This window comes from Pinus tabuliformis, chromosome J (assembly GCF_031772625.1).
Source record: "Pinus tabuliformis cultivar Carrire ecotype Pingquan chromosome J, CPIR1, whole genome shotgun sequence".
NCBI classification, from domain to species: Eukaryota; Viridiplantae; Streptophyta; class Pinopsida; order Pinales; family Pinaceae; genus Pinus; species Pinus tabuliformis.
This window is the reverse complement of record NC_142295.1, coordinates 118,487,278-118,496,593: the sequence shown is the minus strand read 5'-3', so window position 1 is coordinate 118,496,593 and position 9,316 is coordinate 118,487,278.

Sequence of the window (9,316 nt, the reverse complement as noted above, 5' to 3'; positions counted from 1 at the left end):
CCTCGATTTGCGTTATTATACTGGGGGCATGCAAACTTACCACGAGCAGTGTTATTGCAGGGTTCAAGCTCATTAAAAAATAAACCCGCATCGAGCAGATACGAACAGTGTTACTACAAGGTTCAAGCTCGTTAAAAAATAAACCTGCATCGAGCAGTTTTAGCACACAGTTCATGCTCGTTAAAAAATAAACGCAAGATTCGAGAAGTTTTAGCGCATAGTTCATGCTCGTTAAAAAATAAACATAAGATCGAGCAAATGTTTCCACCCGCATTTAAGCTCGTTAAAAAATGAACAATCCCAGTAAATAACCACAATGAATGTAATATCATCAGCCATTAAAGCCTTGGTCGTGTTTGCACCGTCACCTCCACTTTTCCATTGGCCGATCATTCACCTCCATTTGATTGTTTACCCATTTTGAGGAACAGCTGCGAAGAGTGATTTCAGTAGCCATCCTTGTGACACTGCCGTGATTGGAAAATTCCAAGCCTTACCTGGAATCAGCTGCTAACGCGTTTCATCACTCATTCCTCAAAAGATGAGTCTTCTTTAAGATCTTTTCATCTGACTCATAAAATATGAAAAGATTGCCGAGTTTTGGCCTTCCAGCTCGTTAAAGCGACCGGAAGTGCTATCCCTCCTCTAGATTTTAATCTTTTTGGACCTGAGGGATTATTGCACAAAAAGATCAAGCGCTTGTTTTGTTCGGCTCGTTAAAACTATCGAAAACTCATCCCTTCTGTATTGTTTTATACTTTTTTGGACTTAAGGGATTAGATGACGAAAAAGGACTTTTCGGAGTTGACTTTACGTACCTTTTCAGACTCTCTAAAAATGAAAAGGACCGAGTTATCCTTGTCGTTAGACTCATTAAATGCATTAAATAGCGACAAACTTGTCTTTAGACGAGAATGAGTTTCACTATCGCTAGGCTCGTTAAAACATAGCGATGGGCTTGCCCGAAGCGCAAGTTATAGAACAAGCATATGTTATCCTCCTCAAGCTTGACAAAAATAAAGAGGTACTGGTCAGCAATGACTGGGGAAAAATTGGGAGAAATCCAAGAAAACTTTGATGGTAGCAAGTCGCTCTTGAACATGACACTTTTCCTCCGTACCACAATCGGGTTGGGTTGTTTCATTCATCGGTCACATCACCATGGTCTCGCCATACCATCCATATTTGGGGTAATGCTACCGATCCATCGCATAAGTGTCGCCATATGTTCAAGAGAAGTCATTCAGAGAAGTCAACCGTGTCCCATCCACTGCCATACATTATCCTTCATCCTTTCATGACCGCCACCCTGAATCATATGTCATCAGATCGTTTTCACCTCCATCAAAATCATTAGCTCCGTTCCATGTCACTGATGTGGGATACATTAAGGCCCTCCTTTGACGGATCGCTTCTTGTCGACATCAGCTCATTATCCAAGAAGTTGATCTAGGAACAACCCCTTCAGTACTTTGAAGCTTGCATGCCTCAATGGCAAGTTTCTCACTTACGGCGACAGGTATACATCAATGACCTTCGACCGAAAGATTTCGCATGGTGTTCGACGCCAAGTCCTTTATTCACACCACGTGAATTGTACTGCAGTACCTTGAGGTTCATTATCATTATCGGTGATTCCTCTCGCGCTTGTTAACGGTTTACCTCATTGACCGGTAATCAAGCGATGTCTTTCCATGTTCGACTTCAGAACATTTCTCACATGGATCGACTTGTACTTAGAGTGAAGATCGAACGAGTTTGAAGACCCCGGATCTAGTTTCAACCATCCAGGCTGCGATATATATTCAGGAAAGATAAAGACATTGACATGTACATCATTGCAGCGGATAATCATCCTACCCAAAGGATGATAATTTCATCAAAATTATCAGTCTACCATCAGACGATTGTCTGTTCTATGTACAGAAAAATGAATTTATAAAGCTGAGCATGGGAATGCCCGCCTCAGCTAGATCATGAAAGCAGTATGAAAAATAATGTATTGTATTGTATCTTATTACAGGTCTCCTCCCAGCAATGAATGAACTTCGGATCCTCCTGATAACTCATTTCACCCGATAAATGGCCTCATACTTTAGGGGGCAACTGTTATAGACATTTTTGTGCCTTACAGCTTTGAGCATGAAATGTCCATAATCTAAGGGATCCAAATTCCCTAAACATGTTTTTCCTACCCCTAGAGGAACAAGGCTAACAAACCACAGCAATTCACAGAAGTTCTCCACCAGAAACTGCTCAAAAACAAGTCAATTCAGGATCAATTCAGAGGCTCCACTAGCTGTCTGCACTGAAATGCAAAGTCTGCACTGGCTACCTGCACTGCAACGCAGGTAGAAGCACTACCAGGGTGCGTTGAGCGGGAATTAACAAATGGAAAGTTCATTCAACAAGGTGTCAAGACCCTGGAAGCTTCCAGAATCTTCATCAATGACACTTGCCTCAGTGAATTCGACTAGTGATGAGTAAGAGGTCCTCAATCTCCAAGTGGAAGCAAGAACCTCCAAGTGGAAGCAAGAACTGACAGACGGAGAGGACACTAGTCAGATCTCAAGCTGACTCATCCTCTCTCCAAACATCTATATATGGATCTCTCCTCCATGAGATCTAGGGGCTAGAATTTTGTTATTGCAAAGAATTGTTGTTGGTTTGAGGTTGGAATCATTGGGTGCTTAATTCTTTGAGGGAAGGTGAAGGTAGGAATTTCATTTGCTGGGGAGGAGATGCTGGATTGGAGCCCTCTGGGTTGTATCTCTTCCTGAACCTTGTTATTCATCAATAAAGCTATCTTGGTTTCTCCTATATACTGATGTATCTCTGATGTATGATTGCATTAGTATTTTTAGTTTATTTCTAATCCTGAACTAGTTATGAATATGAATCTATGTCTTTGTGTAGTGTTCTCTTCTTGTGATCTTGCAGAAACCTGTTGAAGCTGGGCGAGCGAGAAGGCAAGTAGCTGGGAACTCCCAAAGAGAAGAGAAACCGGACTGAGGGACAAACGGAATACACCGGTTAGTCCATCTATTTCTCTTCATTCTTAATTCATAAAGGAAGAATACTAGAATAGCTGTTTCTGTTTTTTGCTAAGGCACTGTCACACCTTAGGTGGATAGGATCGTCCTGCATAGGCATTTTTCCCCACAACAATACTATGTTAATGTGTGCATGCGATTGATGTTTCATTGATTTTAATGCTGCTAAATTGATGATCAACATAGAGGAGGTTATGTATTATGCATGTATTCCGCAATAGTGTATAATCGGGATAATCTCTATGAATAAGTGTCATATTATTCAAAATTTCTACATGGAATACCATTCAAGTTTTCATTGTAGTCATCCAAAGAATTGGAAATCAAATATTCCAATGACAGTAAGGGTAAGAACAATTTGAAGAGAAGGAAATCAATGATAGCTCTGAAGGAAAGACCTACTTGTTCTCATTTGTAGAGAATTGGTCATGATGAATCGAAGTGTTGGAAACTTCATCTAGAACTTAAGCCCAAAAAGTTCCTTAAGGAGAAGGATGAAAAGAAGGCAATTGTAGCAGTCCAACAAGATCTAGGTTCATATTTAGGTGATGAAAGGAGGATAACTGCTATGGTTACGATAGGTAAAACTTTTGACACTGGTTCAAGTTCGAAAACTGTTGCATCTTCATCAAAAATAAATCCTTCAAATGTGGATAAAAGAGTTGAATTGTTTAACATAGGGATAACTTCTAAGCATACAAAGATAGATACAATGTTTGACAGTGGATCACAAGCGAATTTAATATTTGAATATTTAGTTAAGAGTTTGGGTTTGGAGACATAGAATCATCCAAGACCTTACCCATTAGGATGGATAAATCAACTCAGATAAAAGTCACCAAATAGTATCATTTAAGATTTTCCATTACAAATAATTATTTGATGAAGTGGAATTAGATGTGGTTCTAGTAGACATATGTGGAGTTGTCTTAGGAAGTCCTTATCTTTATTATCATGATGCAATATTTTATAGGAGTGAGCATAAATAACACCTTAAGAAAGATAGGGTTGAATTTATTGTGATGGCACATCAAAACAAAAATCACTTGAATTTAGTTGCTAATCAGATGAAGTGATTAATAAGCTCAAATAAAAGATTTCTAATCATGTGTGTAAAGGAAAAACATAACACTCAACATGATGCATGTTCAGGTTATGAGTCTCAGCTTAAAGATAGTTGAATCAAAGAGATAGAAACTATTCGAGTTCTATGTAAAACCAAACATCTTACTCATAAGCAAGGAATACAACATGAATTATAGTTTGTGCCTAAAGCTCCTCTTCCTAATGTCTGAACGAATCAATTTAGTTCAAGTTTGGAAAATAACATTTACAGGGATACAAGTTAGTATTGGGGAAAGTCAGTGTTAAATTTCTCTTATATTATGTCACCATTTCATGTTTCAAACAGTTTGGAAACCTCTTTTCAAGTGGAGAGGAAACCTATTTGTTTTCATATCAAAGCCTTTTCTAAAGCAATGTTAAAGTATCTAAGGGAGACTTATGCATCAGGGGGAAATGCTAATCAATGGAAACATCATTTAATGGATAAGGAAAAAGTGATTCAAACAAATCAACAACTAATTCAATAGTTTCAAAAACAAACTAAGTTGCAATAGTTTTTACCTTACAGTTTGAAGGGTTCAGGGCAGCAAGTTCACTTAGTAATGAGGAAGCAGGAATGTATGTCAAGTCAAGTAGTTGATTTGATGTCAAAATCATTTTTGATTGTCTCTATTATTCCACAAAATAGATTGTTAATACATGTTGATGGTATTGAACAATATCTAGTAGAGACTTTTTTCAAAGATGATTATGAATCACTAACTCATGGTTCTTCATGGAAAGAAATCAATTTCCATGTTCATAATAGGTTGTTTGACCATCGTCACAAGTTGTACATCTTACAGATGGATGGAATAGGTCACCGATCCAAAAAGTGCCATGGTCAGCATCATCAGGGTCATCACTTGCAAGTGATTGATAGAATGTATTGGTACATCATCAGATCAAGGTGGAAAGTGAGGCAGTTCTACCCTCATCAACTATTTGTTTAGTCAAACTTTTGTGGTCCAAAATATTTCAAGTGGAGAGGATTGATCCAGGAGGATGTCGTCAGATCAGTTGCACAAGTTCATCATCAGTGTTCAGTGTCGTCGTTAACATTCAGTTCAGTTTTGTTCAGTTTCAACAATGTTGATTATGGTTGAGGTTGTTCAGGTGATGTTAATGGTTTTCATGGTGATGGTTTTGTACCTGGCTATGGACATGTGTTTGTCGTCAGTTCCACCAGGATTTGGTCGTCGACATGTGTTTGTCGTTCACTTCACAGGATTTGGGTTTTGTCGTCCACTTGCAAGTTGATCATTGACATGGGTGTGTCGTCCATTGCATGGGTTTGATATGGTTTTTCATCATGTGATGTCATCGCCAAAGTAGCTTTATGATGAAGATGTGTGTTTGGGTGAATGTCACTTTGTGACAAATGATTGTAAACGGGTTTTGATGAACCTATGTATTAAAACCATAAAATTACATCTAATCCTAAATCCTAAACCCTATCAAAATCTTTGTTACATTACAAATTATGTACGACTACATTGCAAACCATGTATTAAAAGCTAACCTAAATCCTAACCATATTTCAATTGAAAACTATGACATAAAACCTAAGCTAAAACTATGTTCTAAACCTTCAAACCATTACAAAACAAAGCAAAACATGTAAATACAATACAAACATTATAAAACAAACTACCACTCCCCTGACCACCATCCCTAACCACAGCGGGATTGAGGCCCATGTGAGTGGAGTCATCCAGCGAGGTAAGTAGTTTACTGCCAGGTCAACCTAGACCGCGGGTCTTCACCACGCGAAGAGTTAACATAGACTGCAGGCATGTGAACACCTAACAGTTAGGGTGGCGGATATTTGTTGGAGTTAACCGCTAGCTTGGAAACCACACGAGGGATGTTAACAATGTGAATAGAGGCAGGTAATCCGTCAGGGCTTTGAAACTGCAAGGTCACCACCAACTGCTACCGGAACCGTCAGATAGTTGTTAGCATGTGAACACACAATAAATACAAACTGAAACTGCTAGAGCATTGATATTGGAACTGCTGGAGGTTAACCACTAGGTGGAAGCCTGCAGTTAAATTGCATCTGGTCACATGTAACCGTCAGCCTCCCCTGCCAAGTCAACCTAACCACCAGCAGTTAAAGAGTTATTATAAAGTTATTTATGGGTTTTTTTAGAGTTTTGGTTACAAAAATAATGCGAGGACCATGGCAACCTATCCTAAGAAGTCAAGAGGTGAATGGACCGAGGCCCAAGGACCCTAAATTAGCCAAATGCATTCCTAAACTCATTGAAGGAAGTTCAAGTGCACCTGGTGGGTGTTAAAAGACAGTTATTTCTCATTGAAGAGGGAGAGAGTGATTTTGGTTTTTGTATGTAGATTCTGGAGGTTAGAGGCTATTTTTGTTTTTAGTGAAACAAGAGCATTTAGAGTCGGAATTGGGAACCGTGATAGGCATTGGAAAGCTGGTTCAGAGAGATAACCTTTGAAAGTGACAAGAAGTGCCTACATCGACATTCATTTTCGTAAAAACTCTATGTAACCAACCTCTTCTGTTTCAATCCTAATAAAGTGGTCACCCATCTTGAAAGTGGACCCGGATAAGTAGTTCATCAAGGAAAAACTCTGTAATCAATCTTGTTTTCTGGTATCATTGTGTATTTGTTGTTTTCATTACTGTTTTTCATCTTACTTACGTTTTATCAACAATTGTAAAGTATTTCTTCTCAAGAAGTTCTCTCAATTTCCGCACTTTTAGTTAACAATCAAACCATTAATGGCTAATCAATTCTACATCAGTTTTAACATATGATCAAGCCTTCCATGGCAGCATTACATAGCACCAATGACCCAACTATGAGAATGAGCATCATATTTTTATAACAAGAACTAAATTCATTACAATCAAGCTACAAAGAAGTGACAGACATAACTATATATCCATAGATTACATTTAATAGCCACAGACACCATATACAGACTTTGCGGCTTGGTCTCATTGAGCTCATTCATAGATCGACCATCGCTCAACATTCCTACATCACTAATTTTTTGCTAAATACTTCTCCCAACCCATGCTTTTTCTTCAACATATTGTTTTATAATTTCTTAGAACCCTCTCAAATCCTCTCATATTCCCTCCTAACCAATGTAGTTTACCTTAGAAAATGTTAAGATATTTCCTTTTAGTCCCTCGAGTTGTCCCATGTGGGCTAACGACTATCTAAAATATCTCTTCCATTTTTTTGGCTCCACTCTGCCCCATTTATTCCTTATTTAAAATATCTCCAACTATCTTCTCACCATGATCTCCCTAGAAGACTCCATCCTTTGCAGAATCGTAACCGTCAATATTCCTTTTCACACGTCTTCAGTCCTCCAGTGCATATGTCACCCTACTACATGACTTCCCCCTTCGTCATTCCCTATCTACTATGCCAACACTATGTCACACTATGCTTACTTCAAAATCCCTATGTTGGGCTCCTTCGTGTCCTTTCCATGCTCCTCATCCCTGTTGCGCAGTCCTACAATGCCAAAAAATTTCAAAAAAAATATGGTCTCCAACAAGTGCTTAGATAAATCTTTCTCTTACTCTCAACCTTCGTTCGCTCACCACCCCTTTCCATTCTACCTTGGTAAATTGAGAATGTGACATCCCCTGGTTACTATTCCCTCATTGTAAATAATCATGATTATTTAAAAGGATGAGAGAAAGGGGACTAGATTCCAATTGCTTGGGGAGGTAGATTACTTGAGGAAATGGTTAATTTAAAAGTATCAGCCATGGGTTGGATGAGGCATTAATGTGTTTACCGGGAAATATATTCAGCTAAAAAGATAAGGACATGCCCATATGTCTATTAGCTCTAAAAACAAGCAATAGATGACAGAAAAATTAACGAAGGAATGGGTTGCATTGTCCAGAAGTTAACTACGCGGAACCTTGGAAAAGGACAGACTGTTGTTATGTTAGGAAAAAGAATGAAATGAAGTCCGTGGGAGAAAAATAAAAAATATCCATTCATATATGTTGAGTGGAGGACACACTCCCACTCTATCATGCATGGGAAGTAGACAAAAGGCATTGGAATGCATAAGCAAAGGAAGAAAAAAATTGTGAAAAGCATTGCAAGGAAAACTCCACTAGGGTGAAGGTGAAAATGCAAAGAGAGAAATGATCAAAATTGCAATTATCAAGCTTTCGATAAGGAGAAATAGCTGAAGAACCATCATAGAGGCTTGTTGGGTGAAAGTATTATAGAAAGTAGTCATTTTCCTTTAAGTCCAAAGAAATCACTGAATCTTATGGATTAATGAGCTTACTGTGTTCGGAAGAGTCACCCAGTGATCTAGGTGGATGTTGGTGGCCACCCACCTATCCCACTTGGACCCCCACAACTGTCTCTTTTAGTTTTTTAGTTAAGCTACCATTGCCCTAGTTGGTTTATCTCCATTTCTGTTTGTAAGCATATTTCAGTATTTTACATTAATGAAATGAAGTATTATTTCCACTGCATCTTTGTGTTTGTGGTTATCTCTGTTTAATTTTTTGCGTTCCTTTTTCTCTGTTTTTCTTTGCATGTCCCCAACGAGGTCGGGATATAAGGAGTTATGGCTTGAGCTGGTCAAACCTTTGTAATACTAGCCTCACAAATCCCTGTAGAAATTTTGAATAATACGACACATATTCACAGAGATTATCATAATTATACACTTATAAGCAGAACATGAATAATCCATAACCTCCTCTACGTTGGTCATCAATTTACAGAAGCAGAAACATTCATAGGCGCACATAGAAGCATCAATCAAACATATCAACATAGTATTTTCCCAGGGAAATCATCTCGCTAAAAAACCCAACTATCTGTATATTATATTGATTGAGAACATGTAACAATACATAGTACAATACTCATCCCAAGTACTCAGTACTATCTCCTCATGCTAAACACAATACAGCTCAGATCTGATCTCCAAATCTCCCTCGCTGCTTGCCTGCCTCCACAGCTCAATACCTACTCAAGAATTTATGAGAATGGCTTACCAAACTCGTATTTGACCTGCAAATAATCACTGACACTCTGTTGGACGTGAGCACAGGCTACAATTCTTGATATTGTCCAATTCATTGGCATACTCAATCCCTCTGATTGTGCAAATCATCATGCACAGCT